General features: G+C 42.1%; 1 protein-coding gene across 5 annotated transcripts in view; it reads right to left on the reverse strand.

The window, feature by feature from the left end:
• The window catches only part of LOC144508481 (uncharacterized), a 324,608-nt gene that overhangs the window by 72,827 nt on the left and 232,925 nt on the right, over nt 1-18,856 (reverse strand). For 2 of the 5 annotated variants that reach the window (XR_013500288.1, XR_013500290.1), the window contains exon 3: nt 4,758-6,300. The exons of the other annotated variants lie outside the window; for them this stretch is intronic. The gene's annotated coding sequence lies outside the window, so the exon portion shown is untranslated. Of the gene's footprint in view, nt 1-4,757; nt 6,301-18,856 lie in introns of those variants that run through there. 5 annotated transcript variants of the gene reach the window in all.

Raw genomic sequence — 18,856 nt, forward strand, 5'->3', positions numbered from 1 at the left:
GGGCCACAACTCAAAAAGTTGTTCTCACCATTATAGCAGGCTTGTGGGTGGATGGTAGTGAGAGCAGCATCTGGCTCAGTTATGATTCTCATGGATTAAACGGACTGATGATCTGCATAAACTAATGTTTCCATAAGGGGAAACATGTTTGAAAAAAACCCATAAAATTGCAGCCCCATTTGGGTGCCTGAAAAATGATTAATTTGGGACTGAGAACTATTCGCTCTCAGGCCTTTACCAACTCACAGTCATAGTATGAAATTTGTGATGAGGGAAATTAATAACCTGTTTTGATAACCCTGCTGAAATGCTCTCCATTGACCACATGACATGTTCATGTAGAAGCCAACATTGCATGTAAAGTAGGGGTTGGCAACATGTGCTAACAGTGGCGCCTGTGGTGATTTTGAGTGGTACTCACACTGCTAATCCAATTAACAGAACGAAAACTTCTAAAGAAGAAATATTTTGCGGGCATTTACTTATCCTGAGAATATATGTTATATTGATAAAAGAATTATAGAATTTTTAGGATATACAGAACGTTTCGAATGCATAGGATATTTTAGGTCCAAATTTACTGTTTACATCAGTATCATGTAATGCGGAACAGCACATGGGCCAGAATCTCATCACAGTTCACACGGCAGGAGTTTCCCATCTCGCTGCAGTGAACGGAGATTTGCCTGGCTGTCGAATTCTCTGACTTCACTGTAACTTAAGGGTGGCATGAACGGCAGGTAAGATCGTGCCTACTGTGTTGGACATGGTGCATTGTCTGCTGTAATTTTTTTCACTCTAAGGAAAGAATCATGGCAAGGATCACACCAAACTGGTAAGATCTGCATTTTAATTTAATTCAAAATTAAGCTGCTTAATCATTTTTATAAACCTTATTTGCTTTACGTACAACAATAGTTAATGATTACACATTGAAACCTTATAAACGTTGAAATGTATCACTGGCACACAAAACCTTAAATTAGGGTGAATAAATGAAGACTTCGCACACCATTTCTGAAAGGTTGCCAATCCCTGATCTAAAGCATCGCTAGAACTTTTCCACAATCACTTTAAAAATTACTTTGTAATTTTGTATCAATATCAAAGTCATTATCATTGCCTTTATTTCCAAACCTCTGAATGTCAATGTGTCAATTGAAATCTTAATTGTATTCTGTGAAAATCAGTTACTTGTGCAAATAACTAAACCAGGCAGAAGACAGACCTATTCAATTGCAAAGCTAGATTTACAGTGGGGTCACTTAGAAGAGCATTCAGCAATGTATAATTAGTGACCTTTTACACAGGCTGTTGGAGTTACATTTTAAGTAATTCATTAAAACATTGAACTATATCAGGTAGAACATTTCCTCTAATGTTACCCCTCTAACATTTACCCTTTATACTGGCCAGGTTAGTCTTAAAAATTGCATCCATTTTATTTACAGAATGCTCCATAACTGTGGTATTTTAAAAACATTTAGCAAAGAAATGAGCACCAGAAAAATTTACATTTCCAACAGATAGAGCCTAGATTCTTCAGACTCGTGTGGCTGTATTTTTCGCACATCTGCCAGTGCTTTGGGCTGAAAATGGGAAGCAAACAAGCACAAAAAGGTGGGAGGCATGTTGACTGTCTTCACCCAGATACTAGATGCGCCATATCGACCTGTAAGTCTCTCCCTATCAATGCATAGCTTTGTCCTTGATAAGTCCTCAGTGATACCTCCTTGTGGTGGCACATAGAAACTGAATCTCTGGTGGGGCCCAGGCTAAAGCTTCAGAGGAACTCGGAGGAGGTTTGCCCCAATACATGCAGTGTGCAGGTTTGTGGGCACACCTTGGCACTCAAGGACCAAGCTCTCAGCTATGGGCAAATAGTCCCACTGCCTTGTGGATTCTGGGGAGAGTTAATGGCTAAAGGCATAAGCCCTGACAAAAGTTGTGGTGTGAAGGCAAATGGTGGGAATATGTCATCTTTCTGGGCAATTTCTACAACCAAGCTGGTGCCAAGTGTAGTACTTTGTATTCCTATGGAGTCAACTATGGAGGTTGCGAAAGGCACCTGACATTTGGGCAGCCCAGGGTCTCCATAACTTTTGCCCAGGCTTGTGCCCCAGAGAGAACATTCCAGTTTCACTGCAGAACATTAACACAACACAGGAACAGCAGCTTTCAGCGGTAAGCCCAACTCAACTGGTGTAGAGAACGGGTGTCTCCGATGGTGGGAGGGAGCATCGTGCCCCACTAGTCAACCACTGCCCTCCTCATGACTGGCAGTGATTATTAAGGTGCTGACCTATCATAGTCCATCTGCCTCAATGGGTGGTTGAAGCTTAGAGTCTCTGTTCAACAAATGGATGGAATCCATCGTACCAGATAAAGAAACAAAACAAAACCCTTCAAGTGGCAGGCTGGAATGTTGTGGCCATGTGCATCAGACTGACAGACAACTTGCAGCTCAACCAACTCAACAATCATCCTCAACACCGGTGCCCCACAAGGCTGTGCCCCCTGTCCCTTACTATACTCCTTAAACACCTATGACTGTGTCGCCAAATTCCCCAACAACTCGATTTTCAAGTTTGCTGATGACACCACCGTAGTGCATTGGATCTCAAACAATAATGAGACAAAATACAGGAAAGAGATAGAGAATCTGGTGAACTGGTGCTACAACAATAATCTCTCCCTCAATGTCAACAAAATGAAGGAAATTGTCATCGACTTCAAGAAGAGTAATGGAGGACATGCCCCTGTCTACATCAATGGCAATGAAATAGAAATGGTTGAGAGCTTCAAGTTTCTAGGTATCCAGATCACCAACAAAATGACCTGGTCCTTCCATGCTAACACTATATTTAAGAAAACCCACCAATGCCTCTAATTTCTCAGAAATTTGGCATGTCCGCTACGACTCTCACCAACATTTACAGATGCACCATAGAAAGCATTCTTTCTGGTTGGATCACAGCTTGGTATGGCTCCTGCTCTGTCCAAGACCACAAAAAACCCACAAAGGGTCCATCATTCAAACCAGCCTCCCACCCATTGACTCCGTCTACACTTCCCACTGCCTCAGAAAAGCAGCCAGCATAATTAAGGACCCCATGTACTCTGGACATACTCTCTTCCACCTTTTTCCATCGGGAAAAAGATACAAAAGTCTGAGGTCACGTACCAACTGACTCAAGAACAGCTTCTTCGCTGCTGCGATCAGACTTTTGGATGGACCTACCTCGCATCAAGTTGATCTTGCTCTACACCCTAGCTATGACTGTAATGCTTCATTCTGCACTCTCTCCCTTCCTTCTCTATATACGGTATGCTTTTTCTGTATAGCGTGCAAGAAACAATACTTTTCACTGTATGCTAATACATATGACAATAATGAATCAAATCAAATCAGCTGCTCAATAACACGCATAAGACAGCTGTGATGGGCATGGAATTTTATAGCTGAACATCCATTTGCATGCTTACATTAGACCATGCTCACCGAGAGCAGACCACTGAAAGAAAAGCATTACGCATTCATCTGGCAGGGAAAGAGTTCGGAGGTAACATGTGAGCAAGGTTTTGGCTTTGTTGTAAGGCACTTGCTACTCTCAATGTTGGAACCCCCCCCACATACAGTTCAGGTATTATCTCCATCTACCCCTCAACTCAAGTAGGGCCAGTTAATGTTATGAGTATCTGCATTCCAACACTTTGTTCCACCACGTGGCTGGAAGTTTGACACCACTGTTAGCAGAATCCCTAAGTCAGCACATTTCTACTGACTGGGAACACACAAGTAGGCATGGAATATGAGGTATGGCCCTCTTGCCTCTGATATCATGGTCTGGGAAAGGTAAATGAGAACAGACAGAGATTACTTGAGCTTTGCTGCAAAAATGAGCTTTGTGTAACTGACACCCTTTTTCAGGACAAACCATGCCACAATGTGTCATGGAGACATGCTAGATCTCGGCCTCAGCAGTCGCTGGATCTGATCATTGCCAGACATGATGCCCTGAATTCTCAACACATGCAGCTCCACGATGCAGACTATGGGAGAGATCGCTCCTTGATGTGCACTACGATGAGGATGCAACCCTTGAAATTCATTCCAAGCAGAGATGCTGCCCTTGTTTTAACATAAGCCAAATCACCTACCTAGATAAAAACAGTTCCATGTCTCAATTGAACAAGTGGTCTCCAGCATTCTCAAACAAAGTGCATTAGCGAAATGGAACATTCTTCAAGGCACCATCTACAATGCCACACTCTCAACATATGGGAAGCAAGAGTAGAAAAGAAGAGTCCAAAGATGTGTGGCTTAGGTGGATTGGCCACGCTAAATTGCCCCTTAGCATCAGGGGGACTAGCTAGGGTAAATGCATGGGGTTATGGGGATAGGGCCTGGGGTGGGATTGTGGTTGGTGCAGACTCGAATGGCCTCCTTCTGCACTGTAGGGATTCCATGATTCTATTCTATGAAAAGTATTGATGAGTTTGAGGTTAACATCACTGTGATGGAACCTGTCATTGATGCAAAGTGGCCCGCTCTCATTAATTACATGAAAGATCTGAGCGAGAATACTCAAATGCACTAAGAGCTGCTCAAAGTAAAGTGCAACAAACTGCTAGGTGTGCACCAATGACTATGTGTTACAACTCCGTCTGAATATTCAAATGTCCTTTGATACAGGGAATGTCCAGGCATGTATGAAGGGATCAAAAGGCCCACAGGTCCACCTGCAGAGAAAACGGCTCCATTGAATAAAGGCAGAGGAGGCCATCACTGACTCCAAATAACATATGCAGAGATGGGCTGAATACTATCTTGAGTTGTACTCTGGGGAGAACACTGTCACCGAGGAAGCTCTAGATTCGATAGAAAGTCTGCCAGTCATGGCATGCTTGATATTGAATCCAAAGTGGGGAACTTAACAAAGCTATTTACTCACTGGAGGTGGAGGTGCTATTGCTACCTCACCTGAACATTCTTCTTTTTTGCTGCTCCCACATGCCTTCTGGTCATCAACAGAGGTTGTCTACCTAATGGAGAGCTGTTCAGCCTTGCTCACCTGAAACCCAAGACAAAAGTATGCCAAGTCCTCATCAGAGCGTTGTTCCATGCTGCTGTTGCTGCATTAGCATTCCATAAGGAGGAATCGTGACAGCAGCAATGGACAGACTCCCTCATACCTGTGAAGAGTTTGGTTTAACCATCAGTATCAGGAAGACAAATGTCATGGTCCAGAATGTTTCCTTACCACTATCAGCATTGGCAACATAATACTGGAGGTTGTTGATAGTGTCACATATTTAGGCTCCACAATCACCAGCAATCTTTCACTTGATGCTGAAATCAACATTTGCATCACAAAGGTTGCAGCTGTTATACTCAAGCTGAGAAAGAGAGTATGGAACAAAAGCAATGTGATTGAGGACACCAAGAAGCGAGTCTATCAAGCCTGTGTCTTCCATATACTTGCCTGCAGTGGTGAGGCCTGGATGGTCAGGAGAAAAGGCATCTTTTGGCAGGACAAGGTCATCGAGTCAAAGAATTAATATGCTCCTGAACCTATTGGCATACACTTGTTGCTAAGCCAATAATGTTTGTGCTGGATGGGCACATTCATTAGATGGATGACAGCCATATACCCAAATACCTTCTGTGGGGTGAATTAACCTCTGGGTCATGACCTCTTGCGCATTCATACCTGCATTACACGAGCGCCTGCAAGTGAGATAGGAAGAAGGCGGATATTGACACTTACAACTGAGAGACAGTTGCTGATGGCCATAACTCTGGAAGCTAACTGTTTGGAGGGACATTTGAATTGGCGAGCAAAAATGAAAAACTCAACTGGTCAAGGAGAGGGCCCAGAGAAAACAGAGGCCAGCGAATCATGCATATTCTCAGCCTAGTGTCTTCCTTTGCAGCAAATACGCCAGAGACTGCCATACCAGAATGCAAAGCATCATCTTACATGATGGAAGGCTGCCACCAGGCTCATGTTGGAGAAAAAGTTAAACCTCGGGTGAAGAGTTTGACTTTTTCAGTCTCACTTTGTTGTGAAATAAGGAACTAATGTTAGATTCTTTCCTTTTACTGGTAAATGTTATATTCTCTTCACTTGGGTGGAAATTTCACCCTCTTGTTTATACTATTTTCTTCTTTGTTGCGACATTTTCCTTTTCCATTCTGGGTATGGTGAATCTTGCTGGAGTACAGTTCCACATACTGTCAGCACTGCAGAGCAGCTAACCCCTTGGATTTTTTCTGCCTTTCGGTACTGATACCAACTGTAAAGAAAAAGAAAAGTTATATAAAGCTTTTCATAACTTTTGGATATGGCAAAGAGTTTCACGACTAATGCTGTACTTCTGAACTAGAGCCAAAAATGTGGGCAAATGTAACAGCCATGTAGATGTGTACATAGATCCCACAAACAGCAATTAGATAAACTATTTTAACGGTGTTGATTGTGGGATAAACACTGAGCCTCTTCTTTGATCATGACATCAATTGGGTCCAGTTGACAGGGCTGATCAGACCTCAACTGCAGTGTGCCAGCTAAGATCAGATAACATTGTGGAGCCAGGATCAAACCTCAGAGCTTCCTGACCCATATGGCTCAGCATATTTTATCGGCCATAAAGTGCTTTGGAATGATCTGAGATTCTAAAAGGTGCTATATAAATGCAAGTCTTTCTCTTCTTTCATAATTTATCTACCAAGCTGTTAGGGGAGGTTCTCGGTCAATTTATAAGGATTGCGATGTTGTTGATTTTACCCAGATACCAGTTGGCTTCAATGTAATGCCAAAACTATGCAGAGTACTGGGCCCATACTCGATTCCTTTCTGAGGTCGAGTTAACCGATTGCTGTCAGGGCACTGTTTGAACAAGAACAGGATTAGATTCAGTTTTGATTCCTTCTGCAATTAAACAGCTTGTTGATGCTCACCGTCGGTGACTGTGCATGAAGATTTTTCACTTGGTCACCACTGAAAGGAACTTGCTAACTCACTCCTGTTAGTTTCCATTGGCTTTGAATCATTCACCTGAGATTGTGATCGATGCTCTATGAAAGCAGGGCTGGAACTCTCCAATGCCATAAACCCTACCACCACTGCCAGTGAGAACGGACAATTTGGCGCTCAGCCAAATCTCCATTCACTGCAGCGGGACCAGGAAATCTCAACCAATCCAGCCAAGGTCTTTCAATCTTCAAGTGGAGCAGGCCTTTGGCTTAGTGGTAGCATTTCCACCTTGGAGTCAAAAGACCTGCTGTAGGCAGCCTCAGTAAATGCAGACCATAGCTCTAACTCGAATGGGACACTTGAGTCCAGTGGGTATGAGTGCGTCCCCCCCATTTTAGAGGTTGTGGGAGGCCATGAAACCTCCCTGCTGTTAGGACTAGCTATCTTTGGTATGAAGGTGATTACAACCAAAAAAGGAGGCTTCTTGTTACAACTAGCCATAGAGATATAAGAACATAAGAACATAAGAACTAGGAGCAGGAGTAGGCCATCTGGCTCCTTGAGCCTGCTCCGTCATTCAATAAGATCATGGCTGATCTTTTCGTGGACTCAGCTCCACTCACCATAGCCCTTAATTCCTTTACTGTTCAAAAATTTATCCATTCAATGCGTTAAAAACATTCAATGAAGTAGCCTCAACTGCTTCACTGGGCAGGGAATTCCACAGATTCACAGCCCTTTGTGTGAAGAAGTTCCTCCTCAACTCAGTCCCAAATCTAGTCCCCCTTATTTTGAGGCCATGTCCCCTAGTTCTAGTTTCACCTGCCAGTGGAAACAACTTCCCTGTTTCTATCTTATCTATTCCCTTCATAATCTTATATGTTTCTATAAGATCTCCCCTCATTTTTCTGAATTCCAATGGGTATAGCCCCAGTCTACTCAGTCTCTCCTTATAAGCCAACCCTCACCACCCCAGAATCAACCTAGTGAATCTCCTCTGCACCCCCTCCAGTGCCAGTATACCCTTTCTCAAGTAAGGAGACCAAAACTGTACACAGTACTCCAGGTGTGGCCTCACCAGGAACTTATACAGCTGCAACATAATCTCGCTGTTTTTAAACTCCATCCCTCTAACAATGAAGGACAAAATTCAATTTGCCTTCTTAATTATCTGCTGCACCTGCAAACCAACTTTTTGTGATTCATGCACAAGGATACCCATGTCCCTCTGCACAGCAGCATGCTGCAATTTTTTACCATTTAAATAACAGTCCATTTTGCCATTATTCCTACCAAAATGGAAGACCTCACATTTACCAACATTGTATTCCATCTGCCAGGCCCTTGCCCACTCACTTAGACTATCTATATCGCTTTGCAGACTTTCAGCGTCCTCTGCACACTTTGCTCTGCCACTCATCTTAGTGTCATCTGTGAATTTTGACACACTACACTTGGTCCCCAACTCCAAATCGTCTACGTAAATCATAAACAATTGCGGTCCCAACACTGATCCCTGAGGCACACCACTAGTCACTGATCGCCAACCAGAAAAATACTCATTAACCCCCACTCTTTGCTTTTCATTAGTTAACCAATCCTCTATCCATGCTAATACATTACCCATAACACTGTGTACCTTTATCTTATGCAGCAGCCTTTGGTGCGACACCCTGTCAAATGCCTTCTGGAAATCCAAATACACCATTGTCCACTGCGCATGTGATGTTCTCAAAGAATTCCACCAAATTAGTCAAACATATAGAGCATGGAAACAGGCCCTTTGGCCCAACTTGCCCCTGCTGACCAGGTTTCCTAAACTGAACCAGTCCCATTTGCCTGCGATTGGCCCATATCCCTCTAAACCTTTCCCATCCATGTACCTGTCTAAATGTATTTTAAATGTTGTAATTGTCCCCACCTCTACCACCTCCTCTGGCAGCTCATCAGTCAAACTGTTAATCAGTCCATCAATCCTTCCACTTCTTCAGACTCTTGTGCAAGGGATGAGTGTGAAGAATCAAAAATAGTGACCTGCTTGGTAGCATCATCTGCTTCGAGTATTCTATGTTAGCATTCTGTTCAGGATGTTGATTGTTGGTTGTTAAATGACGCTGGCTACATTGGAATAGATGACTATCTTCAACTAAGTGATTCTGTAGACTAGTGGCACAAGTGCATCAGAAGATAAAGCCAGCCTGATCTGAACGTCAGCCGCTGTTATTAGTTAAATAAGGTTTCTTGCAGCCATTGTGTGGTTACATCTTGGAAGAAGCATCAGTAACTTTGTCAAAGTGGAGCGACTTATTTCAATATTGAACTGAGTTACTGGAATCGCATGCTTGCATTTCAGCATCACAACAATACATGTAACAGTAGAGAAAATGATGTTGCTACAGGTGGACATAGGTTAATGTTCAAGGAACGGACTAGTTAAACTATGTCAGTCATACTTTATGCAAGTCTTGAAACAACATGACATTTTTATTGTTAATACATTAAATTATGTTTCATTATTTTCTTTCATCCATGCAACACCCATATCCTGTTATGCTACCAAGTTCACACTAGGATGACCCTATTAAAATGCTCTACGGTGGGATGAGTCTGGCAGTGTTAACCTTTTGAATTAGCATAGAAAACAAGCCCCTCTGCCTGTCTCTGTGATAACAGTACCCTAATCAGGCAAACAGCCTGAAGCTGGATAAAGTTTTCCACATACATACTCACACATCTGCATATATAGGACAGAGTGAGGATGGTTTGTCACGATAGAGGTCCCAGACATTGCTATACCATGACATTTTGAAGATCTGAGGTCTGTACAGCAGACATTAGGCTGAAAGTGAGGCTCCTAGAGTCACTCCAGGTAGCAGTGTGATGCAAGACTGTGTCAGTTGAAGGATTAAGAATAACGAAATACTTTTACGTGATCTAATTTAATTATTTTAGGAAAATTAATTGTGTTTTTAATTTTTAATTTGCCTTCAATAACTAGCGTACAAAAGAAACACTCTGATGGAGTGATTGCATCCTGATTTAGAAAATGGGCAATAATTTGTTAGTAGTTCTTGGTGACAAGTTTCAGGAAAGTCCAGTATAATGAACCTTGCCTGGCCCCTGACCCAGGGAGCAGTTGACCTTTGTAACCTTGCTTGGGCCTCTTTTATGAGGTTTTTGTGCTCCGGCCAGATGGCCAAACTATCAAACAGTTTATGAGAAAATTGCCTTCTAAATTCTGCTAGCTGCCTGTTTCTTTCGATCATAATGCAAACTATCAGTACAAAAAGCTTTAAATTGAAAACACAAAGGTGTTATGGAGTCAAGGCAGGCACCCAAGAGGGCACCTTGTATATTGTGGTCAGCTGGTTACACAGGCCTTGAATTCCACAACTGCATTCCAGATGACAGGTCATACAAAAACGTTAAGGGGGGAAAGAAAATCAATATTGTTTCCCTTCATCCTCTCAGGTTCTTAGATCAGGTTCAGCTATAAGACCAAAATATGACTTTTTTATGCTTTCAAATTACAGTTTCTAGTCATATGATCAATCATATTCCTGTCTTATAGCATATTTTATTTATATATATAAAGAATATTAAATACATTTGTGATGTAACTGACTTGTACATTTTATTAACCCTCATAATGCTGATTTAACCGCTGATTCATTTTGAGGGTTAAGTGATAGATAATAAAAATTAGTGAATTTCCCCAAGCCTATTCTGGGTGACGATCTGCACACATTCTGCATAGTTCATATTTGTTAATCCACCGTCCTGTATTTTCCAGTAATGTTTATTAAATGTGCCAGGCTGACTGAGTTATGACATTACATTACAAGAATATTAAAGCTGGGGTGAAAAGGTGCTTTCTTTATAACAGCTGTAATTTATCCTTGGCTTTAGTTGACCCTTTGATTTTAGCCTGGCTCTGGATATAGTATTCCTACTGATTGCATTATAATAGCCCTTAGGGGTCATGCTGCATTCCAGACCCCTGGAATCAGTTAGAATAATGGTAGATGACCATATGTGCAGGTCTAAAGGAATGATAATAGGACACAACAGAAACACCAATGGCTATAGGCAAACATTTGGAGAACCACTTACTTATTTTCAGTTTGAAGAAGTTGTAGCCCCCTTTTTTTTCTCGACTTGCCTAAGGTGTAATTCAAAACTTCAGAAGTCACAATAACTTTTAACATATGTCATCATCTGCACAAACTTCCATGTGTTGTCTTTTAATTCAGTATAAATGCTACAGTATAAATTTGATCAAAATACTTTTTGAAAACCAGAGTGGCTGACAAGCTTTGTCAGGCAATCGTAATTAGCTTTGCAGTGTCATGAATGAATTGCATGAATATTCAATGGAGCTTCTTTGTGAAGAGTTACCACAGTAGGGGGAAAAAATGGACAGCTTTGCTATCTCACTCCCGCTAAACTACATTTATCCCACAAATTATACAATCTCATTGTCAGTGGGCAGCCTCACAACAGCTCTATTTACACTGTAAGTGACTCTGGAGTGTGCTAAACAGAAGTATGACTTGCTGGCAATGTTACAAGATATTGCAGCATCACTCACAGTAATAGAAAGAAAACTCGATTTCATGAGCTGTTTCAGTCAGAAGGGGTTGATTAGTTAAATCTCAGCAGTTTTGGGCCTATACGTCTACCGTTTAATGGTAACTTTACAACATCCCTCTACAATTGTTCTCATCTTAAATGGCATTTTATCATTACATGCTGGAAGTGACCATGCACAAAAGCACTGACTGAATTCCATCAAAGCACAAATACAGTAATGTTGATCAGGTAAATATTGGGTGATTCATTTGTGCCTGGTCTTTTTCTGCATTGCTGACAACTCACCCCTCCCCCACTCTATTATAGAAACAGTTCGACTCTCTATAAGTAGTTTTCTGTCTGAGTAACCCCTAAGATGTTAGAATATATGATTTTACTTCGATTAAAGAAAATTGTTTTAAAAAAGCATTTTTGTTTAAAGGATGGTGTTGATCAAAGTTCATCCCTGCTTGCCCAGACACATACCTTTTGCAGGACATCTGGTGCTTGGAAACTTGTGTCATAAAACTTCAAAGGCCTCATGGCTTTAGTATTAATTTTACCAAATTGAGAATATTGAGAAGCCATTTGTGTAGTGTCCTACTGTGTACTCTCTCACAGTATCAGGCAAGACATTGTCAATGACTTTGGGCACAGTTTTCTCTGCAATGCTCCCAAAGGCACTGACCACGGTTCCACAGATCTCAGCAGTCCTCCGACACCTCCCACAAGTGGCCACTCCTTTAGCACAAGTTCAGACAGTGATCATTGGCACAATTAACCATTAATAGCATCACAACCAAACTGATCTTGTATCCATCTAATGTCCCCACAACAACAGCATGCCTGCAGTAAAATCCCTCTAAACAATTCCATGAGATTTCTCAAACAAATTTTGACACATAGAAGACATTAAGAAAGGTAATCAAAATTTTCAACAAAAATGTAGACTTTAAGGAGCGACTTAAAGGAGGGGAAAAGAGGTTAAGAGGCAGAGAGGTTCAGGGAGGTGGAGTTTGCACATTCTCCCCGTGTCTGCATGGATTTCCTCCAGGCGCTCCAGTTGCCTCCCAGTCTAAAGGTGTGCAGGTTAGGTGGATTGGCCATGCTAAATTGTCCCTTAGCATCCAAAGATGTGCAGGTTAGGAGGACTGGCTATGCTCAATGTGTGAGGTTATGGGGATAAGGCAGAGGAGTGGGTCTAGGTAAAATGCTCTTTCAGAAGGTTGGTGCAGACTCGATGGCCAAAAGGCCTCCTTCTGCACTGTAGGGATCCTATGGATTCTATGAAATTCCAGAGATTATGCCTTGGGAACTGAAGGCATAGCTGTCAATAGTGGAGTGACTAAAATAGGGAATTTGTAAGAGGTGAGGTTAACCAACACAGGTTAACCTACTTTCTCAGAAGACTAAGGAAATTTGGCATGTCAGCTATGACTCTCATCAACTTTTACAGATGCACCATAGAAAGCATTCTTTCTGGTTGTATCACAGCTTTGTATGACTCCTGCTCTGCCCAAGACCTCAAGAAACTACAAAAGGTTATGAATGTAGCCCAATCCATAACGCAAACCAGCCTCCCATCCATTGACTCTGTCTACACTTCCCGCTGCCTCGGCAAAGCAGCCAGCATAATTAAGGACCCCACACACCCCAGACATTCTCTCTTCCACTTCCATCGGAAAAAGGATACAAAAGTCTGAGGTCATGTACCAAACGACTCAAGAACAACTTCTTCCCTGCTGCTGTCAGACTTTTGAATGGACCTACCTTGCATTAAGTTGATCTTTCTCTACTCCCTAGCTGTAACTCTAATACTACATTCTGCACTCTCTCGTTTCCTCCTCTATGAACGGTATACTTTGTCTGTATAGCTCACAAGAAACATACTTTTCACTGTATGCTATTACATGTGACAATAATAAATCAAATCAAATCAGGAACAGAGAACTCAAAAAAACACTTTCTGGCAAAGGACACTGTAAAGGAATCAGAATTTAGTCCATGCATTGAATTCTGCTAACCCTAGCCTGTAGGCTGTGGGGCTGGGGAGAAGGCGAACCTTGGGAAGGTCCATTGACCCCTTTGATTTGATTGGATTTATTATTGTCACGTATACAGTGAAAAGTATTGTTTCTTGCATGCTATACAGACAAAACATACCATACATAGAGAAGGAAAGGAGAGGGTGCAGAATGTACTGTAACAGTCATTGCTCGGGTGTAGAGAAAGATCAAATTAATACGAGGTCCATTCAAAAATCTGATGGCAGCAGGGAAGAAGTGTTCTTCAGTCGGTTGTTACGTGTCCTCAGACCTTTGTATTTTTTTCCCAATGGAAGAAGGTGGAAGAGAGTATGTCCAGGGTGTGTGGGATCCTTAATTATGCTGGCTGCTTTTCCGAGGCAGTGAGAAGTTTAGACAAAGTCAATGGATGGGAGGCTGGTTTGCGTGATGGAGTGAGCTTCATTCACGACCCTTTGTAGTTTCTTGCAGTCTTGGACAGATCAGGAGCCATACCAAGCTGTGATACAACCAGAAAGAGTGTTTTCTATGGTACATCTGTAAAAGTTGATGAGAGTCGTAGTGGATGTACCAAATATCCTTAGCCTCCTGAGAAAGTAGATGCGTTGGTGTGCTTTCTTAACTACAGCATCGCGTGGAGGGACGAGGATAGGTTGTTGGTGACCTAGAAACTTGAAGCTCTCAACCACTTTGACTTTGTCCCCATTGATGTAGACAGGGGCATGTCCTCCACTATGCTTCCTGAAGTCGATGGTTATCTTCTTTGTTGACATTGATGGAGAGATTATTGTTGTTGCACCAGTTCACCAAATTCTCTTGCTGGAATTCTACTGCTCCGCCACGGAATTGGAGCGGGTGAGGGGAGGACAACGGAAATGTCCCTTGACCTCCGGTCTCGCTCGAGCGAGGCCATAAAATCCCACTCTCGATCTCTTTCCTATACCCTGTCTCATCATTGTTTGCAATCCAATCCACTATGGCGATTTCATCAGTAAACTTGAAAATCGAGTTGGAGGGGAATTTGGCCACGCAGTCATAGGTGTATAAGGAGTATAGTAAAGGGCTGAGGACACAGCCTCGTGGGGCACCGGTGTTGAGGATGATGGTGGAAGAGGTGTTATTGCCTATCCTTACTGATTGTGGTCTGTGGGTTGGGGAGTCAGCCATGAGATTGGTTGAGATCAGCCATGATCTTATTGAATGGCGGGGCAGGCTCAAAGGGCTAGATGGCCTACTCCTGCTCCTATTTCTTATGTTCTATGTTCTTATGAGTCTAGGATCCAGTCACAGAGGGAGGAGCCAAGCCCCAAGCCACGGAGTTTGGAGATGAGTTTTGTAGGAACAATGGTGTTGAAGACTGAGCTGTAGTCGATAAATGGGAGTCAGAAATAGGTTTCTTTGTTTTCCAGGTGTTCCAGGGTTGAGTGCAGGGCCAGGGAGATGGTGTTTGCTGTGGACCAATTGCGGTGATAGGTGAACTGTAGTGAATCCAGGCAATCTGGGAGGCCAGAACTGATTTGTGCCAGGACTAACCTTTGCACTTCATAATGATGGGTGTCAGAGCCACTGGATGATAGTCATTAAGGTACGCTGCCTGGCTTTTCTTTGGGTGGGATTTTACGGTTTCGGAGCGAGCGCGGCCGGAAAATTCCAGCCAATGTCTCCATTTGCCTTCCTCTTGCAATCTCTTTAGCCCCAGCTCCCATGCAGTCATGTGGTGCTGCGGTCTGTATGGCAATGCAGATTGCTCCAACAACACATCACAGAAACTTAAACCGATACAGAAGACAGGAACAGAGAAACCTGCTGGATGAGGAGTCAATTCTTATTAATTTTAGCTTGTATTATTTGTGATTTTTGGATCTGGGATCAGTTTGTCCTGATGATGATGATAGTGGACGCATATCTTCCCCACACTCAGCCACCCCCACCCCCCATTTCGCTGAGGTAATCCTTCTGTTCCTGCAGGCCCAGATCTACACACAATAACAACTGAGCTATGGGCAGTGTTCTTTAGAATTTCAAGCGGGAGATCTCTTAAGTTGAGGAGGCTTTATTTGTTTTTATGTGTTTCAGTCTCTCAGCTCCTCAATCATGTTTCGGACTCGTGTTTAACTCACATACGCAATCAAATCAAATCCATGCTAAATTCTCCCTCAGTGTACTCAAACAGACGCCGGAGCGTGGAGACTCAGAGACTTTCACAGTAACTTCATTGCAGTGTTAATGTAAGCCTACTTCTGACACTAATAAATAAACTTAAACTTAAATCATGTAGCTGACTGTAGTTTTTGTATGTGATTCAAATCTCTCCAGCCATGACTGGAACAGACCAAACATTCTTCCTTTAATTTGTTGAATTAAAATAAGCATTAATTAAGGTACAGTGTTACCTTTAGTCAGCTGCTATGATGAAATCCACGATGCTTTTCATTGTACCTGAATTTAAAGAGGCTTGATTGCCATTATAATGCACTGAACATTCTGCAGTGGAACAATTGTTGGAAAGGTGCATGAGAATTCCTCACTGTTAGCCTTACAGAATAGACATTTTTATTTATTCGTTCATGGGATGTGGGCATCGCTGGCTGGGCCAGTATTTATTGCCCATCCCTGAGGGCATTTAAGAGTCAACGACTTTGCTGTGGGTCTGGAATCACATGTAGGCCCGTCCAGGTAAGGACAGCAGATTTCCTTCCCTAAAGAACATTAGTGAACCAGATGGTTTTTTTTAATGACAATCGAAATGATTTCATGGTCATCAGTAGACTTTTAATTCCAGATATTTATTGAATTCAAAGTTCACCATCTGCCATGGTGGGATTTGAACCCGGATTCCCAGAGCATTACCCTGGGTCTCTGGATTACTAGTCCAGCAACAATACCACTACACCACTGCCTCCCCCTTGTATGCCATGGAGAACATGTCACACGCTTCCCCGTGCTTACGATTAGGAAAAGGAATATACAGAATGATCAGGCTTACTTATTCATTGTGATGTGTTCATTTTAGGTGTGTTTATTCCAAAACACAGGCAAATTTTGTAATATTGAAACCTAAGTCTTGGGAGAAAAAAGTAAACTTTTCTAATGTCACAGTTACCAGTTGCAATTCTGGTAATCGGTACTTCCAGTGTTGAGGATATTACATGAGCTGATGCATAGTATCAGCTCTTTTATAATTGAGTATGTTACCATAGGCAAGAAAATTCCAGATATATTAGCTAAGTGGGTGAATTTTGAGATTAATCATCATTTTCCAAAGCTCTCTAAATTCAGAAACTGTGCTGTTGGATTGGAAAATTGAAGATGTCATGGCATTACCCAGGAGAAGCAGGCAGAAATCAGGTAACTACAGACCCTTCAAATTCACGAAGGTTACTGGAAGCTATCATCGCTGATATAGTGACCAAGCACTTGGACAAGTATAAGCTGATCAAAGAGAGTCAACAAGGATTTGTGAAGGTTAGGTCATGTCTGACTCAAGTTGAATTTTATTGAGGATTTCACGACATCGTGGATAAGGGAGTGTCTTTGGATGTTCTCAATATTGACTTACAAAAGGAGTTTAGTAAGGATCCACACTAGAGATTATTAGCCATAATTAGAGAACATGGAACTGGAGGTAACCTTTTGACATGAGCCAATAACTAGTTGGGAGGTACGAGACAGGGAACAGGAATGAAGGGTTTGTTGACTGATTGCAGGAAGGGATTGTTCTCCAGGAATCACTGGTGCCTCAGCTTTTCACCATTTTTATTAATAATTTGAATGAAATGATAAAACGTTACATGTCCAAGTTTGTGTATGGCACCAAGTTATTCTTTAATGGTGAGGGACTAAAGAAATTCTGGAGTCACAGAATCTTTAGAATGCAGGAAGATGCCATTTGGCCCATCAAGTCTGCACTGGCTCGCTGAGCAAGCATTCAACCTAGTTTCACTCCTCTGTCTCATCCCCATAACTTTGCACATTCTTTCTTTTCAGATAGCAATCTCAGAAAGTCCTTTCTAGATTCCAACCACCCTCTGAGTGAAAAAATATTTTGTCGCACCACTTTTACTCCTTTCGCCAACTATTTTGAATCTGTACCTCCTAGTCCTGGATGCTCCCTGTGTGAATCTCGCTTCCCCTTTGAAATTGTACAGAGTGCTTTTCAGTACAGTGAGAGAAGCCAGCTGAGCAGCCTGCAAGCTTCACACTGGTTTCCTCACCTGAGCCAATGTTTGGTACATTTTGGGGAAGATTCGGCCTATGTTTTAGTTGTACAGAGCTGTGATTGGATTCCACCTGGAGTGGTGCTGCATTCACCATATCTAAGGAATGATACTTCGGCTTTAGAGGGCGTGCAGTGCAGACATTCCCGATGATTTAGAGCATTAAGGAGTTGCATAAACTGGTCTGTTTTCTCTGGGGACAGAAGATTGAGCAGTGATGACAAAGAAGAGTAAAGGAATAGGGGTGCAGAACAATCATAAACTAATTGGTGGTTGGAGGGATGAACAGCCTTCTCCTGTTCCTGTGACCCATTAGCTAATGCAGTTAGACAGATATCAGTTAGACAGGTTACAGTTAGACATGTTACAGGTATAGAGATTGCAGTTAGACAGGGTGCAGTTCGACAGGATGCAGTTAGACAGGATGCAGTTAGGCATGTTACAGTTAGACCAGTTACAGTTAGATATGTTACCGTTAGAAAGGTTATGGTTAGAGAAGTTACAGTTAAACATGTTGCACAAATTTGGTTTGCATTCTGCAGCATTTACAAAATTGAAAGGTGATCTAATCGAGGGCTTTAAAATGATAAAGTGATTCAATAGGTGAGATACAAAAACATGATTTGTTTAGAAGTGCTTGCATTTAAACAGCACCTATCACAACCTCAGAACTTCCCAAAGCACTTCGCAGCCAATTAAATCATTTTGAAATGTAATTACTTAAGGAAAAAAATGTGCTTTTTTAAAAACAGAGATGTTATATGTGTCTGAATTTGTGGTGTTCTGTACTTACCGACCTTGGCTTTAGGTCTGAAAACACATCAATTTTAAAATTTAATCCTTGTTTTCAAATACTTCCCTCGTGTCAGCTGTATCAAGAGGTCTAACCTCGTGCAGTCTTACATTCTTTCATGATCTCTGAGCTCCTCCAACCCTGACCTCTTTCAAATCCCAGATTTTAATTACTCTACCATTGGTGGTCGTAGTTTCAGCTGCCCAGACCCCAAGCTCTAGAATTTCCCCCTTAATCCTTTGTCTTCTTCTTTATGACATTATTGTCTTA

The sequence above is a fragment of the Mustelus asterias genome, chromosome 20, assembly GCF_964213995.1.
Source record: "Mustelus asterias chromosome 20, sMusAst1.hap1.1, whole genome shotgun sequence".
In the NCBI taxonomy this organism is placed as follows: Eukaryota; Metazoa; Chordata; class Chondrichthyes; order Carcharhiniformes; family Triakidae; genus Mustelus; species Mustelus asterias.